This window comes from Arachis hypogaea, chromosome 16 (assembly GCF_003086295.3).
Source record: "Arachis hypogaea cultivar Tifrunner chromosome 16, arahy.Tifrunner.gnm2.J5K5, whole genome shotgun sequence".
In the NCBI taxonomy this organism is placed as follows: domain Eukaryota; kingdom Viridiplantae; phylum Streptophyta; class Magnoliopsida; order Fabales; family Fabaceae; genus Arachis; species Arachis hypogaea.
This window is the reverse complement of record NC_092051.1, coordinates 53,932,313-53,946,843: the sequence shown is the minus strand read 5'-3', so window position 1 is coordinate 53,946,843 and position 14,531 is coordinate 53,932,313. Positions and strand designations below refer to the sequence as shown.

At 39.5% G+C, this 14,531-nt stretch overlaps 1 non-coding gene across 1 annotated transcript; it reads right to left on the bottom strand.

The window, feature by feature from the left end:
- Positions 1–6,731: 6,731 nt before the first annotated feature.
- Positions 6,732–6,835, bottom strand: LOC112760366 (small nucleolar RNA R71). The gene has a single exon (XR_003180810.1). It is a non-coding gene; the product is annotated as a small nucleolar RNA R71 (small nucleolar RNA).
- Between the last annotated feature and the right edge of the window lie 7,696 nt (positions 6,836–14,531).

Below are 14,531 nucleotides of genomic sequence, written 5' to 3'. Positions count from 1 at the left end.
AGTTTGGTGTGTTTTTGTGCTTTTATTTACTTAAAAATTTTTCAAAAATTTGTTCTTGGTGTTCATCTTGATCTTCAAAGTGTTCTTGGTGTTCATCTTGACATTCAAAGTTTTCTTGTTTGTTCTCTTTGTTTTGATCTAAAATTTCTAAGTTTAGTGTCGTTTTGTTGTTTTTCTCTTTCCTCATTAAAATTTAAAAATCAAAAAAATATATTTTCCTTATTTTACTCATAATTTTTGAAATTTAACATTAAAGTAGTCAAAGATTTTCAAAATCATATCTCTTCTTTTTAATCAAGTCAGAATTCTAATTTCAAAAATTGATCTTTTCAAATCTCTTTCAAAAAAAAATCAAATCTTTTTAATTTCTTCAATCATATCTTCTCAATCATATCTTTTCCAAAATAATCCTCAATCATATCTTTTTGATTGCTAATCTCAAAATCTTTTTAATTAATTAATTAATTTAGTCTTCAATTTGCTTTTATTTCAATTTCTTCTAATTTTCGAATTTATATTCAATTTTTCAATTATTTTATTTTATTTTATTTTATTTTATCTTATTCTAATTTCGGTTACCTTAAAAAAATTATAATTTATTTGCAATTCATATCAATTCCCTTTTCTCTGTCATGGACATAAGTGGAAATGAACAGTCTAGAAGGACTCTAGGGTCATAGGAAGAACCTACTGAGTTTCTGGCATAGTTCTTACAAATTGCTGACACAGTACGTGATAAAGAAGTGGATCAGGATGTCTACAGATTATTACTGTTTCTATTTACTGTAAAAGATCAAGCTAAAAGGTGGTTAAATAACCAACCCACAGCAAGCATAAAAACATGGAGACAGTTATCAGACAAATTCCAGAATCAATTTTATCCTCTAAAAAGGATGACACAGCTAAGGCTAGACATCCAAGGCTTTAAATAAGAGGATCATAAATCCTTTATAATGCTTGGGAGAGGTATAGAGGGATGCTAAGGAAATGCCCCTCTGAAATGTTTTCTGAGTGGGTACAGCTAGACATCTTCTACTATGGGCTTACAGAAAGAGCTCAAATATCTCTAGACCACTCAGCTGGTGGATCTATACACATGAGAAAGACAATTGAAGAGGCTCAAGAACTCATAGATACAGTTACTAGAAATCAACATCTGTACTCAAGCAATGAGCCATTCAAAGAAAAAGAAGCTATGGTAGCAACTACTGATCTTAATCCTCAAGAACAGATTGTTGAACTAAATCAGCAATTACTTCTAATGACAAAACAATTAGCAGAATTCAAGGAGATGCTCCAAGACACTAAAAATGCTAACAAGAATATAGAAGCACAATTAAATCAGACAAGACAGCAGCTATCTAATCAGATAATAGAGGAATGCCAAGCTGTTCAACTAAGGAGCGGGAAGACATTGAATAATTTAGTTCAAAGTAGCAAAAAGTCAAGAAAGGAACAAATGACAGAGGATGATCAAACCACTGCCCAAAATCCCTCTGAGGACAGCAAGAGCCCAGAGAGGAATAATTCTGGCGTTCAAACGCCAGAAAAGGGAGAAAAGTTGGTGTTAAATGCCCATTCCTTGCCCAGTTCTGGCGTTCAAATGCCAGAAAGGGAGAAAAACTGGCGTTAAATGCCCATCCTGCACCCAATCCTGGCGTTCAAACGCCAATGAGGGATCAGACACCTGCAAGTGCTGATAGTAACCCCTCTAAGAAGGCTTCTCCAACCACTTCTATAGGGAATAAACCTGCAGCAACTAAGGTTGAAGAATATAAAGCCAAGATGCCTTATCCTCAGAAACTCCGCCAAGCGAAACAGGATAAACAATTTTCCCACTTTGCAGACTATCTCAAGACTCTTGAGATAAAGATCCCGTTTGCAGAGGCACTCGAGCAAATACCCTCTTATGCTAAGTTCATGAAAGAGATCTTAAGTCATAAGAAGGATTGGAGAGAAACTGAAAAAGTGTTTCTCACTGAAGAATACAGTGCAGTCATTCTGAAAAGCTTACAAGAAAAGCTTCAAGATCCAGGAAGCTTTATGATACCATGCACATTAGAGGGTGCTTGTACTAAGACAGCTCTATGTGACCTTGGAGCAAGTATCAACTTAATATCTACATCTACTATCAGAAAGCTTGGGTTGACTGAAGAAGTCAAACCAACCCGGATATGTCTTCAACTTGCTGATGGCTCCATTAAATATCCATCAGGCATAATTGAGGACATAATTATCAAGGTTGGGCCATTTGCCTTTCCCACTGACTTTGTAGTGCTGGAAATGGAGGAGCACAAGAGTGCAACTCTCATTCTAGAAATACCTTTCCTAGCAACTGGACGAACTCTTATTGATGTACAAAAAGGGGAAGTGACCCTGAGAGTCAATGAGGATGAGTTCAAGTTAAATGCTGTCAAAGCTATACAGCATCCAGACACATCAAATGACTGCATGAACACTTATATTATTGACTCTTTGGTGGAAGAGATCAATATGACTAAGAGTCTTAAATCAGAGCTAGAGGACATCTTTAAAGATGTTCAGCCTGATCTGGAGGAACCAGAGGAAATTAAAGAACCTCTAAAAATCCTTCAAGAAGAGGAGAAACCTCCTAAACCTGAGCTCAAACCACTACCACCATCCCTGAAATATGTATTTTTGGGAGAGGGTGACACTTTTCCAGTGATCATAAGCTCTGCTTTAAATCCACAAGAAGAGAAAGCACTAATACAAGTGCTACGGACACACAAGACAGCTCTTGGGTGGTCCATAAGTGATCTTAAGGGCATTAGCCCAACAAGATGCATGCACAAGATCCTATTGAAGGATGATGCTAAGCAAGTGGTTCAACCACAGAGGCGGCTAAATCTAGCCATGAAGGATGTGGTACAGAAAGAGGTCACTAAGTTACTAGAGGCTGAGATTATTTATCCTATTTCTGATAGCCCCTGGGTGAGCCCTGTCCAAGTTGTCCCCAAGAAAGGAGGCATGACAGTAGTTCATAATGAAAAGAATGAACTGGTTCCCACAATAACAGTTACAGGGTGGCGCATGTGTATTGACTACAGAAGGCTCAATACAGCCACCAGAAAGGATCATTTTCATTTACCATTCATAGACCAGATGCTAGAGAGACTAGCAGGCCATGAATACTACTGCTTTTTGGATGGCTATTCAGGCTACAACCAAATTGCAGTGGATCCTCAAGACCAAAATAAAACGGCATTCACATGTCCATCTGGAGTATTTGCTTATAGAAGAATGCCTTTTGGTCTGTGCAATGCACCTGCAACCTTTCAGAGGTGCATGCTCTCTATCTTCTCTGATATGGTAGAGAAGTTCTTGGAAGTCTTCATGGATGGCTTCTCAGTATTTGGAGACTTGATGCCAAGGCATCATAGGCTAGTTTCACTAGCATTTTTCTGTTAGTTTTAGTTGTTTTATGCATTTTCTTGAGCTTAAAGTGACCAAAAATGGTAAATGTAGAACAAAGTAATGAACCATCCCAAACAATATGATTTTGATGCAAATTCCATGAGTTTTAGTTATATTACTTAAATGCTATGAATGAAAGATTTCTCATGGAATTTTGCAAGACTTTGATGCAATTGTTTGGATGATTTCAGGGAAGAAGAGGCTAAGCAAGGAAGCAACAAAATCAATAAAGGAAGCTTGAATATCACATGTGGAGTTTAAGTTCCAGTTTAAGCCTAAACTGGAGCTTAAACGCCAAAATCATGAAGGATAAGTAATGCTGGGATTGAAGTTTAACCTCCAGTTTGACCTCAAACTGGAGGTTAAACGCCAGAATGAAAAGCCTCACTTAAGGAGCACTCCACGTTTAACCTCCAGTTTGACCTCAAACTGGAGGTTAAACGCCAGAATGAGTATGCCACCCAGGGAGGAGTTCCACGTTTAACCTCCAGTTTGACCTCAAACTGGAGGTTAAACGCCAGAACCAGGAAGAGTACCAGGGGCCATTCCACGTTTAAGCTCCAGTTTGACTCAAACTGGAGCTTAAACATGTTCGATAGTTTCTCCACTCCAGGGTTGCTCTCTCCAAGCTTCCACGTTTAAGCTCCAGTTTGACTCAAACTGGAGCTTAAACGTGTTCGACGTTTTCTTTCACTCCAGGGTTGCTCTCTCCACCTCCACGTTTAACCTCCAGTTTGACCCCAAACTGGAGGTTAAACGTGTTCGACACCTCCAGGGCCACCATTCCAAGCTTCCACGTTTAACCTCCAGTTTGACCTCAAACTGGAGGTTAAACGTGTTCGACCTCCAGTATGCCTCCACCCCTTTCCACGTTTAACCTCCAGTTTGACCTCAAACTGGAGGTTAAACGTGTTCGACCTCCAGGATGCCTCATTCCCTTTCCACGTTTAACCTCCAGTTTAACCTTAAACTGGAGGTTAAACGTGTTCGACTACATTACTCTCCAGGGCTACCTTCTTCCATTTCCACGTTTAAGCTTCAGTTTAACCTTAACTAAAGCTTAAACGTGCCTCTACAAATGGCCTCACTGGAAGTGTCTGGCGTTTAAGTTGCAGTTTAAGCTTAAACTACAACTTAAACGCCACTCTTGAAAAGGGTTTCTGGGCCAAAAATATTGTGATTTAAGTTAGTCTTTGAGCACAATTATTAACTTAAACTTACTTTGGTATGAAACCCAATTGAATATCATGGTTTATGGGATTGGGCCTGAAGGATTGATGAGTTTGAAATCTCAATTTATTGAGTCATGTGTCATTATTTGATTATCACTAAGTTGGCTCAATAAATGTTACAGGACTTGGATCAACAACCTCATCAAGATTATGGATCATAAACCCAAGGCAAAAGAAAAGCAAGGAGAGGCCTCAAAGCCCAAGAAGCACAACTGAAGCTCAATATAGAAAGTGTATAAATAGGATAGAAGTTAAGTTAGAGGGGACTTTTACTTTCACTTTTAGCTAGTTTCCTTTTCTTTGTAATTGAATTCAGAGCTATGATTCACTAAACCCCCTTTCATTGGGTTAGGGAGCTCTATTGTAATTCAATGAATCAATAATAGTTTATCTTCTTCTTCAATCTTTTCTCTTGAAATTTGTTAGAAAGCTTCTCGATCTAATTCCATTGAGTAGTTGTCTTGGGAAAGAGACTACTCATATTTGGAATCCTTCGGAGCCTTGGGAAAGGAATGGAGGATTCATGCTAGAGAAGCTTTCTCACAGTGGATTGGATTGGGGTTTGGATGGATATTGTGACATGTAATCCTACCAAATTGTGGTTCATGAAATTGTGTGGTATAATCAATGATCAAGCATCATCTCTTCTTATGAACATTTAAACCAAGGGATTGGGAATTTGTTTGTTTTTAGAGAGCATTGGTGAGCCAAGGAATTGGGATCCAATCATATAAGATTGCCAAGCAAAATTTAATGAATGCATTGGTTGAGGAAGAGATTTACATGTTTTGATTCGGAGATTTCAATATCTCCTAAACCCAATGAATTCCCCATTTCTGATTTCCACTTTCTCTTTACATTCTGCAATTCAATTCTTGCAATCATCCCCATTCCCTTTTAATTTCAGCAATTTACATTCTGCTCTTTAATTCATGCAATTTAAGATTCAGCCATTTAATTTTCTTGTCATTTACTTTTCCCGCCAATTTTAGATTCCGCAATTATCATCTCAATTCTTGATTCCGCTCAACTAGAACACACTTCTAATCCGAATTGCTCACTCAACCAATCCTTGTGGGATTCGACCTCACTCTATTGTGAGTTTTTACTTGACGACGATAACCGGTGCACTTGCCGGAAGGAATTTTGCCGATCGTGCAATTTCCTAAATCGTAGCATAACTAGTTTATGTGCATCAAGTTTATGGCGCCGTTGCCGGGGATTGGTTTTCGATTGACAATTCTCAAATTGGAAGCTAACTAGATTGAGCAATTTTCTCTTGCTTTGTTAATTCTGTTCTAGATACTTGTTGAATTTTAATTTCTGCACTTTTACATGCTTTCCTTCTTTATGCCTTTAAATCCATGCAACTAACTCACTGACTCACTAACTGTTTGATTTAATTCCTCAATTGATCTAACCATACTCTTCCATTAACCAAGAGTATTTCACTTGTTTGTGTTTGAGCTGTGTTCTTGTATGACAGGTAGGAGAGGAGGGACATCAACTCCTCCATATACCGAACCGGAAAGAACCCTTCATAAACTTAGAAGGGAAGCAAGAGGGAAGAGAGTAGTGGGAGAAGAGGAATCTGAAGGAGAATCTGAGGACAACTTTGAGGAAGCTCTAGATCTCAACATGGATAGAGAAGTTCACAACCATGAGAGAGCTGATGGAAACAATGCCATTCCTGAGAGGAGGGTTCTTAGTTCATACATAAACCCAACCTCTGGGAATTGTGGTAGTAGCATCCAGAAACCACCCATTCAGGCCAACAATTTTGAGCTCAAGCCACAGCTAATATCATTGGTGGAAAATCATTGTTCCTTTGGAGGAAGTGCTAATGAAGACCCAAACCAACATCTCACAAAATTCCTGAGAATCTGTGACACTGTGAAGTCCAATGGAGTCCAGGAAGATGCCTATAAACTGCTCTTGTTCCCATTTTCACTTAGGGACAAGGCAGCTAAGTGGCTGGAATCATTCCCAAGGGGGAGCCTAACCACATGGGATGAGGTGGAAGGCAAGTTTCTGGCACGTTTCTACCCTCCACAAAAGGTCAATAGGCTTCGATCTGAGGTCCAGACTTTTAGACAACAAGATGGTGAAACTCTCTACGAGGCATGAGAGAGATTCAAGGACTTGACAAGGAAATGCCCACCAAACATGTTCCATGATTGGGTGCAATTGCACATCTTCTATGATGGGCTCTCTTATGAATCAAGGAAGGCTGTAGACCATTCATCAGGAGGTTCATTGAACAAGAAAAAGACCGTGGAAGAAGCCATTGAAGTGATTGAGACAGTGGCTGAGAATGAGTACTACTATGCATCAGAAAGGCACAACACTAAGGGAGTCATGGAGCTGAACCATGTTGATACAATTCTAGCCCAAAACAAGGTGTTTGCCAAGCAACTAGCAGAACTTACCAGGCAATTAGAAACAAAGCAAGTGGCTGCAATACACACACAAGATCAAGAGGAAGTAGGCATTGAAGGAGGTGATTGGGATGAGGTTAACTATGTGGGAAACCAACAAAGGCAATCATATGATCCACACTCCAACACTTACAACCCAGGCTGGAGAAACCACCCAAACTTTGGGTGGGGAAACCAACAAACCCAACCACAAAACCACAAACCTTACAACCACAACCAACAAAACAATTCCACATACCAAAACTCCAACCAAAGATCATACCAAGCCACACAAAACACTTACCCCCAATCATCATATCATGGCCAAAATAATCAACATACCCAACCTAATCCGAACCAACAATTTCAAGATCAATTAAACCGGATGGAAGGAATGCTTGCAACCATGAGCCAAGACATAATTGAATTGAAGGCTTTTAAGGAAGAAGTAAATTCTAACTTGCAAAACCAAGGAGCTGCCATCCAGAAGCTAGAAAATCAAATTTTGTATTTGACTAAGCAAGCCCCTGGGACAAGCAGTTCTCATGCTGCCAAGGCTATTGCAAGGGAGGAATGTAAGGCCATAACACTCAGAAGTGGAAAGAATCTAAAGGAGATTTCAAGGGAAACCACAGAGGATGAAGCAAAGGAAAATGTGAAAGACAAAGAACAAGGACAATCTGTTACACCGTTTGCAACAAAAGAAAAAGAAAAAGAGGTCTTGAAGCCTTATACACCTAAAGCACCTTATCCTCAACGTTTGATGAAAAGTGAAAAGGATGGCCAATTCTCCAGGTTCTTGGAGATTTTCAAGAAGCTTCAAATCAACATTCCCTTTGCTGAGGCAATAGAGCAAATGCCACTCTATGCAAAATTCTTAAAAGAATTAATGACCAAGAAGAGAAGCTGGAGAAATGAGGAAACTGTGTTGTTAACTGAAGAATGCAGTGCCATCATTCAGCACAAATTGCCTCAGAAATTGAAGGACCCAGGCAGTTTCCAAATCCCCTGTATTATAGGAGAAGTCATGGTGGAGAAGGCCTTGTGTGATTTAGGGGCCAGCATCAATTTGATGTCGCTAACAATGATGAGAAGAATGAAGATTGAAGAAGCCAAACCAACAAGAATGGCCCTCCAATTGGCAGATCGAACTTTTAAATTCCCTCATGGGATAGTTGAGGATTTGTTGGTGAAAGTGGGAGAATTTATATTTCCTGCTGATTTTGTGGTGTTAGATATGGAGGAAGAAGCCAAAGCTTCAATAATTCTGGGAAGACCCTTCCTAGCTACTGCTGGAGCCATCATAGATGTACAAAAGGGTGAACTCACCCTTAGACTCCATGATGAGAAATTGGTGTTTAATGTATTCAAGGCAATGAGCTATCCATCAGAATCACTAAGGGAATGCATGAGGGTTGATGTAGTGGACATTGCAGTACAAGAAACTTTTGAGGAAACAATAAAGGAAGTGGCAGAGGAGGAGTTCACCAAGGATATTGAAGTTAGTGATATCAAGGATGATGACACAACTATGCTAAGCAGGCCAGAGAAAGTGAAAGAAGAAAAGGAAGCACCAAAACCTGAGCTCAAAGCATTGCCCCCTAATCTCAAGTATGCATACTTGGGTAGTGATGAGAGTCACCCTGTTATCATTAGCTCGGCCTTGAGCCAAGAACAAGAAGAAGAATTGATCAAGGTGCTGCAAACTCATCAAGATGCCATTGGATGGACCCTAGCTGATTTGAAGGGGATAAGTTCATCCATATGCATGCATAAAATCTTGTTAGAAGAAGATGCTAGACCCTCCATTCAAGCTCAAAGAAGATTGAATCCCGTCATGAAAGAAGTGGTACAAAAGGAAGTGAGGAAGTTATGGCAGGTAGGGGTAATCTACCCCATTTCTGATAGCCCATGGGTTAGTCCCATCCATGTAGTGCCCAAGAAAGGTGGCATAACTGTGGTTCCAAATGAGAAGAACGAACTCATACCCACAAGAACCGTTACTGGATGGAGGATGTGCATAGACTACAGGAAACTCAATGAAGCCACCAGAAAAGATCATTTCCCACTCCCATTCATGGATCAGATGCTTGAAAGGCTTGCCGGACATGCTTACTATTGCTTCTTGGATGGATATTCGGGCTACAACCAAATAGTAGTTGATCCTAGTGATCAAGAGAAAACATCATTTGTTTGTCCATATGGAGTTTTTGCTTATAGACGCATGCCTTTTGGGTTGTGCAATGCACCTGCCACTTTCCAAAGATGCATGCTGTCCATCTTTTCGGACATGATTGAAAAATTTATTGAGGTCTTCATGGACGATTTTTCTGTGTTTGGGGATTCTTTTCCCAGCTGCCTACACCACCTTGCCTTGGTGCTTAAGAGGTGCCAAGAGACTAACCTAGTATTAAACTGGGAAAAGTGTCATTTCATGGTCACAGAAGGAATAGTCCTTGGCCACAAAATCTCTAATAGAGGCATGGAGGTGGACAGAGCTAAGGTGGAAATCATTGAAAAACTACCTCCACCTAGTAATGTCAAGGCAGTTAGAAGCTTTTTGGGACACGCTGGTTTTTACAGAAGGTTTATTAGAGACTTTTCTAAAATAGCAAAACCTTTGAGTAACTTGCTCGTCTCTGATACACCCTTTGTATTTGATAAAAATTGCATGCTAGCCTATGATCTTTTGAAGCAAAAACTTTCCTCTGCACCTATCATTGCCCCACCTGATTGGAACTTACCTTTTGAACTGATGTGTGATGCATCAGACCTTGCTATTGGGGCCGTGTTAGGACAAAGGAAAAACAATTTGGTGCATGTGATTTATTATGCCAGTAAAGTCTTGAATGCTAACCAAAAGAATTACACAACCACTGAAAAAGAACTCTTGGCAATAGTCTTTGCATTTGACAAATTTAGATCTTATCTCATTGGATCTAAAGTCATTGTCTTCACTGATCATTCAGCTTTAAAATATTTACTTGCTAAACAAGAATCTAAACCAAGACTTATTAGATGGGTTCTTTTGTTGCAGGAATTTGACATTGAAATCAAAGACAAGAAGGGTGTAGAAAACAAGGTGGCAGATCATTTATCAAGGATACCATGTGAAGAAGGAAGCACACAAAGCACACATGTAAATGAGTGCTTTCCTGATGAACAACTCATGGTAATTCACAAAGCACCCTGGTTTGCAGACATAGCAAATTTCAAGGCCACTGGGAGTTTACCTTTGGAATTTAACAAACATCAAAGGAAGAAATTGGTAAATGATGCCAAATACTTCATCTGGGACGAACCATACTTGTTCAAAAAATGTTCCGATGGCATACTCAGAAGATGCATATCCAAGGAAGAAGGAAGGGAAGTTTTATGGGACTGCCATGGCTCCACTTATGGAGGGCACTTTGCAGGAGAAAGAACAGCAGCTAAGGTGTTGCAGTGTGGTTTTTATTGGCCCACTATCTTCAAAGATGCAAAAGAATTAGTGAAGCACTGCCATGAATGCCAGAAAGCTGGGAACTTGCCAAGAAGAAATGAAATGCCACAACAATTCATTCTGGAACTTGAATTGTTTGATGTGTGGGGGATAGATTTCATGGGACCATTTCCCTCCTCATACTCAAACAATTACATTCTTGTGGCAGTAGACTATGTCTCCAAATGGGTTGAAGCAATAGCAACTCCAACCAATGATAATAAGGTAGTCATGAACTTCCTCAGAAAACACATTTTTTGCCGTTTTGGGGTTCCAAGAGCAATCATCAGTGATGGAGGAAGCCACTTCTGCAACAAACCATTAGAGGCATTGCTTCTAAAATATGGAGTCAAACACAGGGTAGCCACACCATACCATCCACAGACAAGTGGGCAAGCCGAAATATCTAACAGAGAACTCAAAAGAATCCTGGAAAAGACTGTGGGAACTTCAAGGAAGGACTGGTCGATTAAGCTAGATGATGCTCTTTGGGCATATAGGACAGCTTTCAAAACACCAATTGGAATGTCGCCTTACCAACTAGTATATGGAAAAGCTTGTCATCTGCCACTGGAGTTGGAGCACAAGGCATACTGGGCCTTGAAACTTCTGAACTTGGATAACAAAGCCGCTGGAGAAAGAAGGATGTTGCAAATTCAAGAGTTGGAAGAATTCAGAGCGGAAGCTTATGAGAATGCCAAAATTTACAAAGAAAGAGCAAAGAAGAAGCATGACAGCAACATAGCCCCAAGGAAATTTGAAGAAGGGCAAAAAGTATTGCTCTACAATTCTAGGCTGAAGCTATTTCCAGGGAAGCTAAAATCAAGGTGGTCTGGACCATTCCTTGTCACCAAGGTCTCCAATTATGGACAAGTAGAAATCATGGAAGAAAAGTCACAACGAACCTTCATTGTTAACGGTCAAAGACTCAAACATTACTTGGGAGATGTGGAGGAGAAGGACAAAGTTAAATATCACCTCAACTGAGGAAGCTGACCGTCAAGCTAATGACGTTAAAGAAGCGCTTGTTGGGAGGCAACCCAACCTGAGGTAATACCTTGTTGCTGTTTCTTTTATTTGTTTCAATAAAAAGGGTAAAGTAGTTTCTGTGCATTGCAAAGAATTAAGTTTGGTGTTTCACACCAAACAATGAATTCATGGATCCATAAGTCAAAGGGGAATGTGTGACTCTAAGTTTGGTGTTCCACCATAAAGATCAACTGAACACAACAACCTTTGAATTATGTGAAAGGAACAACTATTCTAAGCAGTCACAGAAATGCTTAAAACCCTTAGTAGCAACATCATTCCAAGATAACTCAAGGATTCAAAGAACACAGAGAAGTAAGTGGGAGACTAAGTTTGGTGTTCACACACCAACTTAAGAATCCGATGCTTACCCACACATAGTTGAGCTAACCACTTAAGTGCTTGAGGAGCAAGCAACTTCATTACTCTTTGCAGGAAAGGATACAAGAACCTTAAAGCATGAAGCAACATTTAGGAAGAAGAAGGAGAAATCAAAGTGTTTCCTGTCAACAAAGAGAAAACAAGGAATTTCACAAGGTGGTATTATTCCTTGATAATTCTTTAAAAAGGCCAAACAAAAGCATGCGTGTTCTGGTTTAAACTGTAAATGTTGAATCTTTTTGGAATGTGTAGTTTGTTTTAGTATGTCTGTTTGTTAATTGCTTTGAATAAAGTGAATGCCTAGATGTTTGGATATAACTTCACCTTCTTAAACAAGTGCGTGCCATGCTTGTTCTGTTTCAAAAATAAAAGAAAAGTTTGAACAAAAGTAACTTGGCTAAATTAGTGACAAATCAAGTAGAATTAAGTGGTGGTATGCATGCTTGATTGTTTAGTCACATCACAAAAATTAGAGTGTAGAATTATCATTTTTTATGTAGAAGTAAAAATTGTCTATGGATCTTGATGAATAAATGTCTTTGGCCATGAAAAAGAAAGAAAAAGGAGAAGAAAAAGCCACGGAAAAAGGCAACCAAAAAGCAAAAAAAATTGAGAAAATAAGCTAGGCACCAATGGTTTGAACTTCTGAGACAAATGCCTGTGGTGTTTTTGTATTAAGGATATGCTTGGATGAATAGGTTCTGAGGAGTGTTTCAACACTTGGTAACTTGGGTTAACTAACCCGGGATTATCAACCAAAAGTCCATTATCAAGAGCAACCTAAACACAAAACATTTAGTCACAAAAAGAGGTGCTGGGCACCAATGTCTCAAGAACAAATGTGAACTAAAATGCCTAAGGTGGATATGTGTAGTGCACTGATAAGAAAAAGAAAATGCCAAAGGCTTGTGCAACACATGACACTAAGCAAACAAGGAGCAAAAGAAGCTCCAAGAAAAAGAAAAGAAAAACAAAAGAAAAGTGCCAAAGACATAAGAATAACAGGAGGCCATAGCAATTTTTGATGGATGCAATGAAAAAGTGATAATCCTACCTGATAAGTATGAAAAAGTGATGCTGCAACTTTCTGCATAGAACCCTTCTGATGAACTTCAAATGCTTGCTAATATAGCCAATGTAATTACTTTCTGTTCATACTTTCTTCTCAAATAACTCAGGACTTGCTTAGGGACAAGCAAGTATTAAGTTTGGTGTTGTGATGCCAAGGCATCATAGGCTAGTTTCACTAGCATTTTTCTGTTAGTTTTAGTTGTTTTATGCATTTTCTTGAGCTTAAAGTGACCAAAAATGGTAAATGTAGAACAAAGTAATGAACCATCCCAAACAATATGATTTTGATGCAAATTCCATGAGTTTTAGTTATATTACTTAAATGCTATGAATGAAAGATTTCTCATGGAATTTTGCAAGACTTTGATGCAATTGTTTGGATGATTTCAGGGAAGAAGAGGCTAAGCAAGGAAGCAACAAAATCAATAAAGGAAGCTTGAATATCACATGTGGAGTTTAAGTTCCAGTTTAAGCCTAAACTGGAGCTTAAACGCCAAAATCATGAAGGATAAGTAATGCTGGGATTGAAGTTTAACCTCCAGTTTGACCTCAAACTGGAGGTTAAACGCCAGAATGAAAAGCCTCACTTAAGGAGCACTCCACGTTTAACCTCCAGTTTGACCTCAAACTGGAGGTTAAACGCCAGAATGAGTATGCCACCCAGGGAGGAGTTCAACGTTTAACCTCCAGTTTGACCTCAAACTGGAGGTTAAACGCCAGAACCAGGAAGAGTACCAGGGGCCATTCCACGTTTAAGCTCCAGTTTGACTCAAACTGGAGCTTAAACGTGTTCGATAGTTTCTCCACTCCAGGGTTGCTCTCTCCAAGCTTCCACGTTTAAGCTCCAGTTTGACTCAAACTGGAGCTTAAACGTGTTCGACGTTTTCTTTCACTCCAGGGTTGCTCTCTCCACCTCCACGTTTAACCTCCAGTTTGACCCCAAACTGGAGGTTAAACGTGTTCGACACCTCCAGGGCCACCATTCCAAGCTTCCACGTTTAACCTCCAGTTTGACCTCAAACTGGAGGTTAAACGTGTTCGACCTCCAGTATGCCTCCACCCCTTTCCACGTTTAACCTCCAGTTTGACCTCAAACTGGAGGTTAAACGTGTTCGACCTCCAGGATGCCTCATTCCCTTTCCACGTTTAACCTCCAGTTTAACCTTAAACTGGAGGTTAAACGTGTTCGACTACATTACTCTCCAGGGCTACCTTCTTCCATTTCCACGTTTAAGCTTCAGTTTAACCTTAACTAAAGCTTAAACGTGCCTCTACAAATGGCCTCACTGGAAGTGTCTGGCGTTTAAGTTGCAGTTTAAGCTTAAACTACAACTTAAACGCCACTCTTGAAAAGGGTTTCTGGGCCAAAAATATTGTGATTTAAGTTAGTCTTTGAGCACAATTATTAACTTAAACTTACTTTGGTATGAAACCCAATTGAATATCATGGTTTATGGGATTGGGCCTGAAGGATTGATGAGTTTG